Genomic DNA, 19,417 nt, shown 5'->3' with positions numbered 1-19,417 from the left:
ACGAGTAGGGTGGACAAAGGAGAGGCAGTGGATGTCATTTACTTGGATTTTCAGACGGCATTTGATAAGGTGCCACAGATGAGGCTGCTTAACATGATAAAATCCAATGGCATTACAGGAAAGATACTGGCGTGGATAGAGGAATGGCTGAGGGCAGGAGGCAGCAAGTGGGAATAAAAGGGGCCTTTTCTAGTTGTCTACCAGTGACTAGTGGTGTTCCTCGGCAGTCAGTATTGGGACCATTACTTTTCACATTGTTTGTCAGTGATTTGGATAATGGAATTGATGGCTTCGTGGAAAGTTTGTGGATGCTACGAAAATTGGTGGAGAGGTAGGTAGTGCTGAGGCCAAGTCCGTGGGTATATTTAAGGCTGAAGTTGTGTTTCCTGATCGGTCAGGGCATCAAAGGATATGGCAAGAAGGCAGGTGTATCAGGTTAAGTGGGATCCGGGATAAGCCATGATGGAATGGCGGAGCAGACCAGATGGGCTGAATGGCCTAGTTATTCTCTTATGTCTTATGTTTTATGGTCTTTCTGTTAGCTTGAAACTGTCTGGCCATTCTCTCTGACCTGGAGAATCCTCTTCAAAAATTGCTTTTTTTTGCACCAATCTCTGTAAACTCCAGAGACTTTTATGCATGAAAATTCCATGAGATCATCAGTTTCTGAGACACTCAAACCTTTTGGCACCAACAATTATTCCTTGGTCAATGTCACTTAGATCATATTTCTTCTGCATTCTGAACAACCAAAGCCACCAGAGGCATGGAGTCGAGAGGATGCAGATGAAGATGCCCATTCTCCGTTCTGATGTTTAGTCTGAACATCTGAGCCTCTTGACCATGTCTGCCACATGATTGGCTGATTAGATATTTGCATGAATGAGCAGGTGTACAGGTGTACCTGATAAAATAGCCACTGAGTGTAATGTTGATGGTTTATTTCTCTCCATAGATGCTGCCTTACCCGCTGAGTTCCTCCAGCATTTTGTGTATGTTATTCCCCGACCTAAATGCATATTGCAGAGACTGAAGGACTATGATATCTCCATATGGCCAGATGTGGCCCTATACCTGCCTGCTGGCACTTCACAGTCTTGGGGTTTAGATAGCTAGGGACTAGAACTACATGGACAGTGTTGAATAAGGGGTAGGACATGTTGTATATCGTGCTACCAAATGTTGCTGACCAGGAAGACCATCAAAGGGGTGGTGAAGGTGGAATATGCTTGCCTTTATTGGTAAGGGCATCAAATATAAGATTTGGGAATCTATGGTTCAAATTTACAAAATGCTGGTTAAGTCACACTGCATAGATCTGGTCACCACACTATAAGAAGGGCGTGACTCCACTGGAGTGAGTGCAGAGGAGATTATTCACCAGTATGGTGGACTATGGTTGTGGGGAGAGATCGTTAACCCCTTCTCCTCAAGAATGAACTCAGTAGACCTGCCCTGCAGTGTCCCAGGTACAAGCACATGCAGTCCATACTCCAGCTGTGCTCTAATGACTGGCCTATAAAGTTGTTTCAAAACTTTAATTCTGTTATAGTTGATACCCTTGAAATAAATTTTGTATACCTTCCTAATTATTTGATTTATTTTCCTTCTCAGACCCATTCCCCTGTCTTCTCCTAACACACACTAATCAAAACCTATCAACCTCTGCTTTAAATATATCAAACAACTTGGCTTCCACAGTTGTCTGTGGCAATGAATTCTACAGATTTACCATGCTCTGGCTAAAGAAATTCCTCCTTATCTACTGTATGTTCTAAAGGGATCTCCTGCTATTCTGAGACTGCACTCACACACTAGCATTTTATATTTTGCCACTTGGACAGGTATATGGGTAGATTTAAGAAACTGCAAGGGTAAAAAGATCCTGATGGGAGTTATATACAAGCCTCTGATGGTAGCCAGGATGTAGGCTACAAATTACAACGGGTGATAGAAAAGCCATGTCGCATGTCAAAAGGGCAATGTTATGATAGTCATGAGAGTGTCATAAGGCGGTGGCTGGGAACAGACCCACGTGCAAGACACAGACACTGAAGTACTAGGGACAGGACTAGGATACCGGGTGAGGGCTAGGACATAGACACGAAAACCAGGAACCCAGAACAGGACTGGACAAGAGAGCTAGGAGCCAGGGCTTGGACTCCGAGCCAGAGACTGGACAAGGACCCAGGACCTGGTTCTTGCCTCTGGCTTGGACCCCAGAACTAGGCAAGGACGTGACTTGGCTGGCAGGCAGGATGAGGCTGGAGTCTACAGACTTGAGGCGAGGCTAGAGACTTGAGGTCTTGCAGCTCCTCCCGAGCAGGACGTGGTACTCCTGGGCAGGGCGCGGATCTCCACACGATGGAGGCAAGGGACAGGAAGGGACAGAACCCACTGCAGGGTAACGGCAATCTGGCCTGACTTACCCGATGGAGACAAGGGACAGGAAGGGACATAGATACAGGATGGCTCCAAGACAAGAACTTCAGGCGAGGCAAGAGTTACCGGCAAGACAAGGCAGGGCTTCAGGTGAGGAAACAGAAGGCAGGGGAAACATAGAAACATAGAAACATAGAATATAGGTGCAGGAGTAGGCCATTCGGCCCTTTGAGCCTGCACTGCCATTTATTATGATCATGGCTGATCATCCAACTCAGAAGGGATACAAGGAACAAGGACAAGAACAATCCAGCCGCCATGCCCTGGTCTCTGGAGGTATTTATGCAGCCAGCTCCAATGAGAATCAGCTGCCTCAATTAGCGCTCAACAGGAACAACAACAGGGTAAACAGGAAAACCTGGAGCAAGGGTTGATGGACCAGACCGTGAACTGGAATGCGGACTTCACGGACCAGACCATGACAGGGAGATTTCAATAAACGGGTAGATTGGGAAAATTGAGCTGGTGCTGGTTCCCAAAAGAGGATCTGTAGAATGCCTACAAGCCAGCTTTTCAGAGTAGATTGTGGTTGAACCACAGTAGGGGAATGACTATTTTGGATTAGGTGTGACCTAGATTTGATCAGGGTGCTTAAGACAAAGGAACTCTCAGGAGAGAGTGATCATAATATAATAGAATTCACCCTGCAGTTTGAGAAGGTAAGTTCAAATCTGACATATTAGTATTACAATAAAGTAAAGAAAATTGCAGAGGCATGAGATCCAAGCTGACCGAAGTTGATTGGAAGGGACCACTAGCAAGGATGATGGCAGAACAACAATGGCTGGTGTTTCTGGAGGAAATTCAGAAGGTGCAGGAAAAATACATCCCAGAGAGGGTGAAGTATTCTATAGGGAGGAAGTGGCAATGAGTCAAAGACAGCATAAAAGCAAAAGAAAGGACTTATAATTTAGCAAAAATTATTGGGAAGGTAGATGACTGAGAACCTTTTAATAACTGAAAGAAGGCAAGTAAAGAGGCCTCAGAGAGAAAAAAAGATGAAATCTGCAGGTAAACTAGCCAATAGAAAGGAAATTATAGGCCAGTTAGCCTGACCAGTGATTGTAAAGATGTTGGAGTCTATTATTAAGGATGTGGTTTTAAGGTACTTTGAGGCACATGATAAAATAGGCCAAATTCAGCATGGTTTTTCAAAGGGGAAATCTTGCCTGACAAATCTGTTGAGGAAATAATAGACAGGATAGGCAAAGGGATTTTCACGCATGAGGCTGCTTAATAAATTAAGATCCCATTGTGTTAAGGGAAAGGTACTATCATGGATAGAAGATTGGCTGACTGGCAGGAGGCAAACGATGGGAATAAAGGGGGCTGCCTTTGATTAGTGGTGTTCCACAGGGGTCGTGGTTGGGACCGCTTCTTTTCAAGTTATACATCAATGATTGGTATGAAGAAATTGATGGCTCTGGGGCGAACTTTGCAGACAATACAGAGATAGGTGGAGTGGCAAGTAGTGTTCAGGGTGTCTGCAGAAGACTTGGACAGATTGGGGGAATGGGCAAAGAAGTGGCAGATTGACTACAATGTAGGGAGGTGCTCGTTCATGCGCTTTGGCAGAGTGAATAAAGGTATAGACTACTTCATAAATGGGGAGAAATTTCAGAAATCAGAAATACAGAGGGACTTGGGAGTCCTCTTGCAGGAATACCAAAAGGTTAACTTGCAGGTTGAGTCGGTGATGAGGAAGGCAAATACAATGTTAGCATCCATTTCGAGAGGACGGAGAATACGAAAGCAAAGATGTAATGGTCAGACTGCATTTGGAGTATTCTGAGCAGTTTGAGGCCCCTGATCTAAGAAATGGTGTGCTGGCATTAGTGAGAGGAGATTAACGAGAATGATTCCAGGAATGAAAGGGTTAACATATGAGCAGTGTTGATGGCTATGTGCCTGTACTCACTGGAGTTTGGAAGAATGAGGGCGATCTCACTGAAACATATTGAATATTGAGAGGTCTGGATAGAGTGGATGTGCAGAGGATGATTCCAATAATAGGGGGGTCTACAACTAGAGGGCTCAGCCGGAGGGTGCTGGATCTGCAGAATTCTTTACTACAGACTGCCGTAGAGACCGAGCCATTAGGTATATTCAAAGCTGAGGTTAATAGGTTCTTGATTAATCATGGCATCACAGGTTATGTGGAGAAGGTAGGAGAATGAGACTAAGTGGGATAATAAATCAGCCATGATGAAAGGGCAGAGCATGTATGATGGGCTGAATGGCCTAATTCTGCTCCTGTATCTTATAATAGGACAGCTTTAGAGGGATAAGGGGTGAGGAAAGAGGACCAGGTCGAGACAAAAGAGACTTATGGAGAAGTGGAGCCCGGTGGGTAATAAAATAGATGAGTTCACGGCGTTAGCCAGGCATCAGAGAACATTTTGGGAGTGCAGTGTTCTGTGTTTTACTGGAACGGGGCTGCACGAGGACATGCCCGATCAGAACTTTTCCATAGACGGCTTCCAGACCATTTGGACTGACCGGAAGTGCACTGAGAGCGGTAAGCGTAAAGGAGTTGGGTGCTTACTGTTCTGGTTAACAACGGATGGTGCAATCCGGGTCATATTACGATCGAGGAACGTGTTTGTAGACCCGACATTGAACTTTTTGCTGTTGAACTCCAGCCATATTCCACCGAGATACAACACTGGGCATCACGGGAGGTTGTTCCTGCCTGTGGCCGTTGAACTTTGCAGCTCCTCCCGTGGAGGGTCAGACACCTTGAGCCAATGGGCTGGTCCTGGACTTATTCCCACCTGGCATAGTTTGCATTTTGTTGTTTGATTGTTTGTGGTTTTTATATTGCTATATTTATGCTCTATTCTTGGCTAGTGTGGCTGCAACAAAACCCAATTTCCCTTCGGATCAATAAAGTATATCTATCTATCTATCTATCTAAATAGGACTAGTTTGGATGATAATCTTAGCATGGACCAGTTTGGCTGAGATTCTAGTTCCCATAATTTGTCTTATGGCTCTATGACACGCCTTCCTCCATCAGATCCTTTTCTACAACAACATTTTTACCCTCATTCCATGGTTTAAATAATAACATTTTCTTACCCTTCCTTCCTTCCAAAGTGGAGAACCTTTCATTTTCCTACATTGAAGACCATAACACATAGGAGCAGAATTAGGCCATTCGGCCTATCGAGTCTGTGCTACCATTTGATCATGGCTGATTTATTATCCCTCTCAACCCCATTCTCCTGTCATCACCCTGTAACCTTTGACATCCTGACTAATTAAGAACCCATCAAGCTCCGCTTTACATATACTCAGGACTTGGCCTCCACACAGCTGCCTGTGGCAACACCTCTGGTTTTAGACTTCCCCCCACGGGAGACATCCTCTTCACATCCAGTGTATTGAAGCCTTTCAGCATTCGACAGGTTCCAATAAGGTCACCCCCCATTCTTCTGAATTCTAGTGAGCAGAGGTCGAGGGCCATCAAATGATCTTCACATGACAAGCCTTTCAAACTCAGACTTATTTTCACAAACCTCCTTTGAACCCTCTCCAATGTCAGCATTTTCTTTCTTAGATAAGGGGCCCAGAACTGTTCATAATACTCCAAGTGAGACCTCACCAATGCCTCATAAAGCCTTAGCATTATATCCTTGCTTTTATATTCTAGTCCTCTCAAAATGAATGCTAACCTCAGATTAGCCTTCCTCACCACAGACTCAACCTGCAGTTTAACCTTTAGGGAATCCTGCATGAGGACTCTCAAGCCCCTTTGCACCTCAGAGTTTTAAATTTTCTCTCCATTTAGGAAATAGTTAAGAGTTTACCTTTTCATTTCTTCTATCAAAGTGCATGACCAGACACTTCCTGACACTGTATTCCATCTACTGTTTCTTTGCCCATTCTCCTAATCTGTCTAAATCCTTCTGCAGCCTCTCTACTTCCTCAAAACTACCTGTCCCCCCACCTATTTTCATATCATCTGCAAGCTTGCACAGCAAGCCATCAATTCCACCATCCGAGTCATTTACATTGAACATTCAAAAGAAGCAGTTGCAATACAGGCCTGTGGAGCACCACTAGTTACTGACAACCATCCAGGAAAGGTTCCCCTTATTCCCACATTTTGTCTCCTGCCAATAACAATACTAGTGTCTTTCCTGTAATACCATGTGTTCTTGACTTATTAAGCAGTCTCATGTGGGGCACCTTGTCAAAGGCCCTCTGAAAATCCAAGTACACCACATCCACTGATTCTCCTTTGTCTATTTTGTTATTTCTTCAAAAACTTCCAACAGATTTGTCAGGCAAGATTTTCCCTTGAGGAAGCCATCCTGATTATGGCCTGTTTAATAATGTGCCTTCAAGTACCCCAAAACCAAATCCTTAACAATTGACCCTGACATCTTCCCAACCTCAGAGGTCAGACTAACTGGCCTATAATTTCATTTCTTTTGCCTCTCTCCCTTCTTGAAGAGTGGAGCGACATTTGAAATTTTCCAGTCCTTTGGAACCATTCCAGAATCAATTGTTTCTTGAAAGATTACTACTAATGGCTCCACAGTCTATTCAACCACCTCTTTCAGAACCCTGAGGTGTAGCTCATCTGGTCCAGGTGACTTAGCTACCTTAAGACCTTTCAGTTTCCCCAGAACCTTCTCCCTAGTAATAGCAATTTCACACACTTCTGCCCCCCAACACAGTCAAACTTCTGGAATACTGCCAGGGTCTTCCACAGTGAAGATTGATGCAGGTTGTACACCATTTCCTCCTCATCTGTTCTAAAGAGACATTGTTCTGTTCCGAGACTGTATCCTCTGGTCCTAGACTGTCCCACTATTGGAAACATTTTCTCCACGTCAACTTCATCTAGACTTTTCAGCCCAAACTGTCAACTTCTTGCCTATTCACTCAACCTTCTATGTCTCTCTGCAGGCTCTTTGTATCCCCTTACAATATGCTAACTCACTTACCTCTGAACCATCAATAGATTTTTCTGCATTTGTCCAGGACATGAATACTGTTATAGATAATTGTGGCTCCTATGGCACTCAGCCCCGACTACTGCTTTCTGCTAGTCAGTCATCGCCTTACCGTTGTCAATATTTACCTCCAATTCCATGTACTCCCATGTGGCACTTTACTGAATTATTGCTTCAAATCCATGTACACCACATCTACTAGTTCCCTTTATTTACTGTTCATTACAACAGAAAATTTGTCAGACTTAATTGCCCATTCATAAAACAATATTAACCCCAACTAGATCATCTCATAATGTTCGAAATGTCCTACAATGACCTATTGAGTTATGGATTCCAGATGGCTCCCCCACTTCATGAACAGTGGTTGCTCAATCCTAATGGACTTCTCCAAAGAAATTGAAGAACTTTTGGTAGTTTACAGTGCCCAATCTAGAAGGAAGAAGGGCATAACCACAAACTGCTTTAAGAAGCGCTACTCTGTGGCCTCTTCATTTAAGGCATTTGGATGCAGGCCATTAGGTCCAGATGGCTCATTAACTTTTAGCCTAAATTGGTTCGTCTAGTGTTTTTTATCTAGTGATAGAAATGAAGATCCTCCCTTCCTATAGCCTCTTGAGTATCTATTGAAGTTAAACATTTAGGATGCCTTGATATTATCACTATGGATAAATGCCGCTTAATGTTCTCTTGATTAAAACCATTTTGAGCAGTACGGACATGGGACAATGATGACACCACCCTGCTTGTCACCTTGCTCTCATTAGAAAAGACCCCAAGTATGCACGAATGAAATAAGCCCATAAGACTTTGCAGCAGAATGAGACCATTCAGTCCATCATGTCTACTCTGTCATTCAATCATAGCTGAATTATTTTCCCAATCAACCTCATTCTCCTTCCCTCCCCCTGAAACCTTTGGGAGGTCAAGAACCTTTCAAAAACCTAACAAACTCCACATTAAATATACCCAATGATTTGGCAATCAAAAACTCCCTCATCAAATCTGGTTCATTACACAATACCCAATCTGGAATCACCTTTTCCTTATGGGCTTAACCACAAACCGCTCTAAAAGACCATCTCATGAGCATTCTATAATTTCCTTCCCTTGAGACCTAACACCAACTTGATTTTTCCAATCTACCTGCATATTGAAATCCCCCATGACCATCATAGCATTGCCCTTTTTACATGCCTTTTCCATCTCCCATTGTAATTTGTATTCCACATCCTGGCTACAGTTCAGAGGCTTATATACAACTCCAGTCAAGATATTTTTACCCTTGCAGTTTCTGAACTTTACTCATAGGGATTCTAAATCTTCTGACTCTATGTCTCCTCTTTCTAAGGATTTAATTTTGTTTGTTACTAATGGACCAGCCCACCCCTCTTCCTACCTGTATGTCCTTTAGATACTATATGTATGCTTGAATGTTAAGCTCCCAACAGTGATCTTCTTTCAGCCATGTCTCAGTGATGCCCATAATGTCATATATGCCAGGCTCAAACTGTGCTACAAGATCATCTCCCTTGGTCTGTACTGTGTGCATTGGTTGTTGACTTCAGAAGGAGTAGCGGACCGCACGACCCAATTCACATCGGTGGTGCGCAAATGGAACAGGTCAAAAGCTTTAAGTTCCTTGGGATCAATATCACAAATGATCTGACTTGGTCCACTGCCAAGAAGGCCCAACAGTGCCTTTACTTCCTGAGAAAACTAAAGAAATTTGGTCTGTCCCCTAAAACCCTCACTAATTTTTATAGATGCACCGTAGAAAACATTCTTCTAGGGTGCATCACAACCTGGTATGGAAGCTGTCCTGTCCTAGACCGAAAGAAGCTGCAGAAGATCATGAACACAGCCCAGCACATCACGCAAACCAATCTTCCGTCCTTGGACTCACTTTACACCTCATAGTGTCGGAGCAGTGCTGCCAGGATAATCAAGGACACGACCCACCCAGCCAACACACTTTTCGTCCCTCTTCCCTCCGGGAGAAGGCTCAGGAGCTTGAAGACTCGTACGGCCAGATTTGGAAACAGCTTCTTTCCAACTGTGATAAGACTGCTGAACGGATCCTGACCCGGATCTGGGCCATACCCTCCAAATATCCGGACCTGCCTCTCGGTTTTTTTGCACTCCCTTACTTTCCCTTTTCTATTTTCTATTTATGATTTATAATTTAAATTTTCACTATTTACTATCGAGTTGTACTCCAGGAAGCGGGAAGCGCAGAATCAAATATCGCTGTGATGATTGTATGTTCTAGTATCAATTGTTTGGTGACAATGAAGTATAAAGTATGAAGTATTCAAATATAACACCTTCAGTCCTGTTTTCACAACACTTCTTCTCAAATTTCTCTCTGCATTGCACTAAGTTAAATTTTATCCCTTTCTAAACTTTTAGCCTCATTCTTTACTCTGGAGATATTGGTAAACTCTACTGCAGTCTCCTTCCTATTTCCTTCATCCATACTTTTCCAAGTTGTTGAATCCACCGCTTATTATTTTGACCCAGTTAAGTGTTTCACCATAATAGAGAGACAGAATGCAGGCTTCTGATCTCTAATATAGAATTCCTTGAGAGAATCAACTTTCCTGGAGTCTGAGGTAGAGGGAAACCAAACACTGATCAATTTAATCACAAACAAGAGAAAATCTGCAGATGCTGGAAATCCAAGCAATGCACACAAAATGTTGGAGGAACTCAGCAAGCCAGGCAGCATCTATGGACAAGATTACAGTCAACGTTTCGGGCTGAGACCCTTCAGCAGGACTGACGAAATAAAGCCGAAGCGTGGAGTTACAAGGTGGGGGTGGGGGTGAAACACAAGGTGATAGGTGAAACCAGGAGGGTTTTTCACCAATCAACATCCCAGCTCTTTACTTCACCCCTCCCTCTCTTGGTCTCACCTATCACCTTGTGTTTCTCCTTCTCCTCCCCTCACCTTTAACTCTGACTCCTCATATTTCTGTCTCCAGTGCTGCTGAAGGCTCTCGGCTCGAAACGTCGACGATATTGTTTTCCATAGATGCTGCCTGGCCTGCTGCGTTTCTCCAGCATCTTGTGTGCATCTGCAGATTTCTTATGCTACTGATTAACTTACATTGGTTTAACTATTTTGACTTCATGTTTAATTGTCTATTTAATCCCACTTTATTCCATTCAACAGCTGTCTGATAAACACGTTTGCAATCAGCCAGTGCTATTGGGACACAATGGTTCCAGAGCGGCTGGAAAACATGTCCAGAGAGGTCGAGGGATACAGATCAAGTAAAATAGATGTAAAGGCCGTGGATACTGTAGTGTTCCAGGAAAGGGACTTCTGCTCAGGAGAACAAGACTGAGTATTGTCCTTGGGGTTTGGTAGGAGTAGGCAGAGCACAGACCACAATAGAGCCAATTCAACATTGGTCATGGAAGAGGTGCGCCTGATGGGTTGAAGTGAGACTGTCATTCTCCAGTTGCTTTTCTTCTGTAAACTTAATTTGACCCATTAACGATTTTGCAAACTTCCTCATCATATTGATGTTAATATATTGGGGCAGGTGGACCCAGGTGCAGGAGATCTCAATAGATCATCAGAAACATCAAATGGACTCTTAATTGCCTCCTTAGTCCCCAGCGCTGCCAACACATGCCTGATGAGTTCATTATCTGTCTCTTTGGGAAAGCAATTAGTCAAAGATTTTGCTTTAGAATCTTCCTAATTTGAAACATTCTAGTTCTACAAAAGCTTAACTGTTGAGAACCATTTTCAGCTGCCATCCTCTCTGCTTCACACAGGCAAAGCAAAGAGACAGAATGATTCAGAAATAGGTGCTAATCTGATCCCTGAAAGCAACTATGGCCATTGTAGAAGGCTACTGTTTCACACCATTTCAATTGGATATTGCAAGTAAACAAACTCCAGGCCCTTTAAAACATGAGGACATGAATGAGGAAAGGTTGAATAGTTATGTTAGAGTGCAGGAGAATGAGGGGGTATTTGATGGAGATATGTAAATGAGGGGTAATAGATAGGGTAATTACAATCAAGCATTTTCCACTGAGGTTGGGTGAGACCAGAACTAGAGATCTATAACAGTGAGCTTTGATTTATCTTCATCCCACACATTGCTAGGTTCCTTAAAGTTGTCATAACTGGGACAAGGGGTGGGGGGGGGGGGTGTTGTTAGTGCTTCTGATGACATGCATCTCAAATAGCTTCTGACAACCAAGTCCAGCTCGTGGCCTTCACGTTTGGTTTCGCTCCTAATCCCAGTGGAACCGTTTCTATCGACAGGAGACGGGGTAAGACTGGTGCCTTAAAACCAGTTGCTTTGGGCAGATGGGGCTTGTCAGCCACGGTTGGCAGCTCATCTCGGAGAAGGAAAATTCTAATCTCAAACCTCTGCTGCCTCGTGGCTACATCCACTCATGGGGAAGGCTTTGGGAGTAAACGTCAAGGAAAAACCTGGAGCTGGATTCCTAAGGCAGTCCTACATTCTCATGGTTATCTCCTGCAACAACACTGATGTCAAACTGTATCGATCTCAGCCATTCCTTTGAGTTCATCAGCTGTGTGGAGATGGGGAGTCTGTTGTATGGACAACAGCTTGCTCTTTATATTCCACTGCTCTGGCTTGCATACTGACTTGCATATCAACTTTGCTAGGCAGCTAGGAGCAACATCTGTGGTTGAACCTGACCGGTGGAGGCTCACAAAGAACATACCACTGTGCTCCTGAGTCACGTGTCTTCCTCACAGGACTAGGGAACTGAGAGGGATAAAGAATGTCCGTTTGATTAAGAGCCCATGAAACATGCCAAATATATTAAATGGCTGATGTGGGGCTATAAATCGGATTGTCAAGCTCTGATTTTGTCAAACAGCTGAAACTATAATTTTAAAAAGAGCATTTGTGCATTAATAATGGGGAATACTTCTCAAAGCTCTCATCTGCACTGGTTCTCACTTGCTCCAGCATGCTAATCCCGTACTCGGCTCTGTAAAATCCTTCAATCATTTAAATATACCATTACTTTCTCAGAGACACCAGGGATGAGCAAAACTAAAACAGAAAAGGCAAACACATACTTCTGGCCTTTTTTCCAGAAATTTGTCAGGAGACGGTGTTTTGGAAATGGAATACCTTCCTGAACAAAAAGTTAGATCCCTACTTTAAATTGACTCACTTTCAAAGATGCTACGATTCATGTTCTGAGTATTATATATTTACTTATTTATTTATTACTATTATTTAGTTTTTTTTATATTTCATCTTTTGCACATTGTCTGCCAGTCTTTGTGTGTAGTTTCTCATTGGTCTGGTCTAATTTCTTTGTTCTACTGTGAATGCCCACAAGAAAATGAATCTCAGGGTTGGATATGGTGACATGTACAGCATGCACTTTGATGATAAACTTACTTTGAACTTTGAACATTTTAACTTTACCCCCATGAATTCTGCCATAGACTTTGTGTGGAGTTGGAATCCTACAGTCAAGGAGGTAATCCCCAGATTTGATATTAAACAACTGAATGCCACAATGAAATATTTCTTTAGCATTACAAGCAACACAAAGTGACAGCTTCAGTTCTAAAATGGACATATGCTGCAGATGTTTCAAGTTTTGTTAGTTTGTCACAAACTAAAATGCTTAATCACAGCCTGCCAGCAAAGACCATCCCTTTTCTCCACATTCTATAATCAAAAGGAAGGCATTACTGAAGAAGGAAAAGGCAGAGGTTTCTTCCCACAAGAGAGGAATAGAGAGATATCAATATCTTCCTGAGAGAGGAAGGGGCCCTCTGCCGGTGTAGTGGTATCTCTGAGAGATGATCAAAAGTTAGTGAACAAGTCTCTGTCTGGTGGTGAGGAATAGGCAGTTACAAGACAACATGTTGTTTTGATTAGCTGTATCCTAGTGTGTGGTTGAATGAGAATTAATCTTGAACAGAGCATCTTCTGGGTACAATGTTCATGGAAAAAGTTGGACCTTTCATGAGGTTGTGCCCTAGTGAGTAAAAGAAAAACATTCATCAAATATCCGTTTGAATGCAGGCATGGCAGACCAGGTGAGGAGCTGTATATGGGGAGGGTGTAGGAGAAGGGATTGAGGGTGTTGATGGAAATTGTTAAGATCCATTGTGACCACATCTATAGTGTCTGGATTTTGAGCTCCAGGCCAGTGCTGATGAGCTGAAGTCTGAGGTTCTAATTCAGTCTCTCACCGTCGCCTCATCATGACAGTAGAGGAAACCATTGACCAAGAGCACCTCATTTTCTGTCCGGGTAACCGACAGCCTCTCCAACTTCTGGTAATTTCTCCACACTCCCTGGTGACTCTTTTTCTATTCCCCATTCTGGATTTGTTCCTCCCTTCCATTCACCTGCCTATCACCTCCCTCTGGAACCCTTCCCCCTTCACTTTCTCCCTTTCTCCCTTGAGCCATCTCCTTTCCTATTGGATTTTTTCTTCTTCAAAGTTTAAAGTAAAATTTATCATCAGAGTACAAACATGTCATCACATACAACTCTGAGATTCTTATTCTGCAGGCGTACTTAGCAAATCTATAGAACAGTAATTGTAAACAGGATCTGCAAACTGTGAACAAACTGCAAATGCAGATATAAATAAATAGCAATAAATAACGAGCATGAAATAACAATATAACAAAGTCCTTAAATGATTGTACCTATCCCCTTTTGTTCACGAGCTTGATGGCTGAGGGGTAGTAACTGTTCTTAAACCCGGTGGTGCAAATCCAGAGGTACTTGAATCTTCTACCTGACAGCAGCAGCGAGAAAAGAGCATGGTCTGGGATGACCTTTGATGATGAATGCTGATCTTCTTCAACAATGTTTCAGGTAGATGTACTCAATGGTTGGGAGGGTTTTACCCATGATGCACAGGGCTGAACCTACCATCTTTTGTGGGATTTTCCACTCAAAGGCATTGGTGTTCCTATAGCAGGCCGTAATGCAGCCAGTCAGCACACTTTCCATCACCCATCTATAGAAACGTTTTTGATGACATGCTGGACCTCCACAGACTCCTGAGGAAGTAGAGGTGCTGTAACGCATCCTTTGCAATAATATTCATCGAATGGGTCCAGGACAGACCCTCTCTAGATAGTGATACCCAGGAATATAAAGTTACTGACCCCCTCCACTTCCAATTCATTGATGATTACTGGCTCTTGGATCTTTACCATTTCCCTCAGTTTCACCTTTTCCACCTATCACCTCCCAGCTTCTTATTTCATCCCCCACCCACCCAGCATCATCTCATCCCTCAGCTGCTAGGAGTATCACCTGTCCTCCCTCACCCACCCACCCACCCAGCATCATCTCATCCCTCAGCTGCTAGGAGTATCACCTGTCCTCCCTCACCCACCCACCCACCCACCCACCCAGCATCATCTCATCCCTCAGCTGCTAGGAGTATCACCTGTCCTCCCTCACCCACCACCCACCCACCCAGTATCATCTCATCCCTCAGCTGCTAGGAGTATCACCTGTCCTCCCTCACCCACCCACCCACCTACCCACCCAGTATCATCTCATCCCTCAGCTGCTAGGAGTATCACCTGTCCTCCCTCACCCACCCACCCAGCATCATCTCATCCATCAGCTGTTAGGAGTATCACCTGTCCTCCCTCACCCACCCACCCACCCAGCATCATCTCATCCATCAGCTGCTAGGAGTATCACCTGTCCTCCCTCACCCACCCACCCAGCATCATCTCATCTATCAGCTGCTAGGAGTATCACTTGTCCTCCCTCACCCACCCACCCAGCATCATCTCATCCCTCAGCTGCTAGGAGTATCACCTGTCCTCCCTCACCCACCCACCCACCCACCCACCCAGCATCATCTCATCTATCAGCTGCTAGGAGTATCACTTGTCCTCCCTCACCCACCCACCCAGCAACATCTCAGCCCTCAGCTGCTAGGAGTATCACCTGTCCTCCCTCACCCACCCACCCACCCAGCATCATCTCATCCCTCAGCTGCTAGGAGTATCACCTGTCCTCCCTCACCCACCCACCCACCCACCCAGCATCATCTCATCTATCAGCTGCTAGGAGTATCACGTCCTCCCTCACCCACCCACCCACCCACCCAGCATCATCTCATCCCTCAGCTGCTAGGAGTATCACCTGTCCTCCCTCACCCACCCACCCACCCACCCAGTATCATCTCATCTATCAGCTGCTAGGAGTATCACTTGTCCTCCCTCACCCACCCACCCAGCATCATCTCAGCCCTCAGCTGCTAGGAGTATCACCTGTCCTCCCTCACCCACCCACCCACCCACCCAGCATCATCTCATCTATCAGCTGCTAGGATTATCACCTGTCCTCCCTCACCCACCCACCCACTCACCCAGCATCATCTCATCTATCAGCTGCTAGGAGTATCACCTGTCCTCCCTCCCTTTCCCCCACCTTCTTACTCTGGCTTCTTCACTCTCCCTTTCCAATCCTGATTAAGAATCTCGGCCTGAAACATCAACAGTTCATTCATTTCCATTGTTGCTGCCTGATCTGTTGAGTTCTTCCGGCATTTTGTCTGTGTTGCTCTGGACTTCCAGCATCTGCACAATCTCTCGTGTTCAGCTTGATCAAGGAAAAGGATGTCAAAGTTGAGAAAGGCTAGCGTAAAGCAGGTGAAGCAACTGCAGGACTTTCCGTGGAGAGCACAAACAGAAAGCAACAAACTCGATTAAATTAACAATCAGGAATATGAAATACCAGAGAAATTAAATATTTTTATTTTATTCATTTATTTAGAAATCATTTTATTTATTTACAGATTTTGCATCTGTTTTCTCAGAACAGCAGTCGACCTCGTGCAGATAAAATCCTCCCTGCAAGCTCCCTTTTCCAAAATCTTCCTTCTGGAAAGTGTTATAGGGCTATTAAAACTGAAATAAAAACTTCACGCCATCTTAAAAGTTTTTTCCCCCAGGCAGTTAATCTGATCAACCATTCTAGTTATCTCCACCTCACCACCCCACCCCATCTATGTATGAACTCACTCACTGCACTACACTGTAAACACTTTAAACAACTTTTTATAATGTTATTTACATTATAAATATATACTGGTATTTATGCATCAATGCATGTTTAAATCTGTATCCGTACTTTAACCTCAAACATTATTTTTATATATTTCTTTACCATTGTTGAATGGTGTTTTTTTGTGTGTCGCGCCAACTCTCCACAGCAAATTCCTAACACGCGGATATATGTGGGTAATAAAGTTGATCTTTGATCCTTGAATAAAGAGCTCAAAGATACTGACATCAGAATTAGTGAGAAATGAATGGACTGAATGGTGACACACACTCAGTGGCCACTTTATTAGGTTCACCTGTACACCTGTTCATTATTGCTACTATCTAATCAGCCAATCATGTGGCAGCATAAAAGCATGCAGACATGGTCAAGAGGCTCAGATCTTCTTCCAACCAAACATCAGAATGGGGAAAATCGAAGTGACTTTGACTGTGGACTTCGGACTGTGGACTTTGACTGTGGACTTTGGACTGCCTAGCACTGTTGGTTGGGTTGAATACCTCAGAAACAGCTGATCTCCTGGGATTTTCACACATAACAGTCTCCAGAATTTACAGAGAATGGTGTGAAAAACAAAAAAAAACCCAGTGAGTGGCAGTTTTGTGGGCAAAAATGCCTTGTTAATGAGAAAGGTCAGAAGAAAATGGCCAGACTTGTTCAAGCTGACAGGAAGGTGACAGTAACTCAAGTAACCACACATTATAACAGTGGTGTGCAGAGAACACAACACACTGAAGGGCTACTACAAGAGACCACAATCTACCAAATAAAGTGTCCATAGAGTGTATGGCGATAGGTGGCCATGGAAATTGTGGATGCACAGGTGGACATTTTCCAAAACTCCACAGAAAGACACTCTTTTACTTTTCTTCTCTCAGCCTCCTCCAGTTTGAGACTACACCACATTGTGACGAGTCCACTTTGACACAAGTCCAGATTGAGACTATTCCACTCTGAAACTAGTCCAATTACAGACTTGTGCATTTTGAGACAGGTCCAGGTTGAGACCGGTCCATTTTGAAACGAGTGTAAATTGAAATTTGTCCATTTTAGTCCACATCGAGGCTAATCCAGGTTGAGCTTTGTCCACTTTGAGACGAGTTCAGATTGAGACTAATCCAGATTGAGATAAGTCCATTTTGAGACCAGACCAGATTGAGATAAATCCATTTTGAGACCAGACCAGATTGAGAATAATCCAGATTGAGAATTGCTCACTTTGATACTAGTCTGAATTGAGACTAGTCCGAATTGAGACAAGTTCAGGTTGAGATATTCCAGACTGAGACTTAGAAACCATAGAAACCATAGAAAAACTACAGCACAGAAACAGGCCTTTTGGCCCTTGGCTGTGCCGAACCATTTTCTGCCCAGTCCCACTGACCTGCACACGGACCATATCCCTCCATACACCTCCCATCCATGTATCTGTCCAATTTATTCTTAAATGTTAAAAAAGAACCTGCATTTACCACCTCGTCTGGCAGCTCATTCCATACTCCCACCACTCTCTGTGTGAAGAAGCCCCCTCTAATGTTCCCTTTAAACTTTTCCCCCCTCATCCTTAACCCATGTCCTCTGTTTTTTTTTCTCCCCTTGCCTTGCTGGAAAAAGCCTGCTTGCATTCACTCTATCTATACCCATCATAATTTTATATACCTCTATCAAATCTCCCCTCATTCTTCTACGCTCCAGGGAATAAAGTCCTAACCTATTCAACCTTTCTCTATAACTGAGTTTCTCAAGTCCTGGCAACATCCTTGTAAACCTTCTCTGCACTCTTTCAACCTTATTAATATCCTTCCTGTAATTTGGTGACCAAAACTGAACGCAACACTCCAGATACGGCCTTTGAGACAAGTACAGATTCAGACTAGTCTGCTTGAAACTAGCTCAGATGGAGACTAGAATCATCCAGATTGCTATTAGTCCAGATTGAGAATAGACTACTTTGAGATAAATCCAGATTGAGATTTGACCAGTTTGAACCTAGTCCACTTTGAGACAAGTCCAGTTTGACATTACTTCACTCTGAGACTAGTCCATGTTGTGACTAGTCTGGATTGAGACTAGACCACTTTGGAACAAGTCCAAATTGAGTATAGTCCATTTATTCAGGTCCAGATTGAGATGAAACCTTTTAATAATTATAACTGATTGAGACTAGTCCACCTTGACACTAGTCCAGATTGAATCTTGTCCACATCGAAATTACTCCAGATTGAGATTGGTCCACATTGAGACTAGGGCAGATAAAGACTTGACCACTTACAGACGACTCCTCTCTGAGACTAGTACAGATTGAGTCTAGTCCTCTTTGAGACTGGTCAAGATTGAGACTAACACAATCTGAGACTACTCCACATTGTGACTGGAGCAGATTAAGGCTGGTCCAGATTACATAAAACTCATTTGAGACTAATTCAGATTGAGACTAACAATTCAGATTAATTCAGATTGAGATTAGTCTATTTTGAGACTAGTCCACTTTGATACAAGTCCAAATTAAGACTAGTCCACTTTGCAAAGATTCCAACTTGAGACTAGTGGAATTTGAGACTAGTCCACTTTAAGACTCGTCTACATTGAGACTAGTACAGATTGAGTCTTATCCACTTAGCAATGATTTCACCTTGAGACCAATATAGTTTGAGATTAGTCCACTTTGAATTAGTCCAGATTGAAACTGGTAGACTTTGAGACAAGTTCTCTTTGAATTTAGTCAAGATCAAGATGAGTCTACTTTAAGACTAGTTTACATTGAGAATTGTCCAGATTTAGAGTTGTCCACATTGTGGCTAGTACAGATTCAGAATAATCCAGATTGAGATATCCACTTTCAGACTAGATCACTTTGAGAGTAGTACAGACTGAGTCCACTCCACTTTGAGTCTATTCCTGATTGAGACAAGTCCATTTTGATATGAG

Source organism: Mobula hypostoma, chromosome 18 (genome assembly GCF_963921235.1).
Source record: "Mobula hypostoma chromosome 18, sMobHyp1.1, whole genome shotgun sequence".
Lineage (NCBI taxonomy): Eukaryota > Metazoa > Chordata > Chondrichthyes > Myliobatiformes > Myliobatidae > Mobula > Mobula hypostoma.
Note: the sequence above shows the minus strand (reverse complement) of the source record.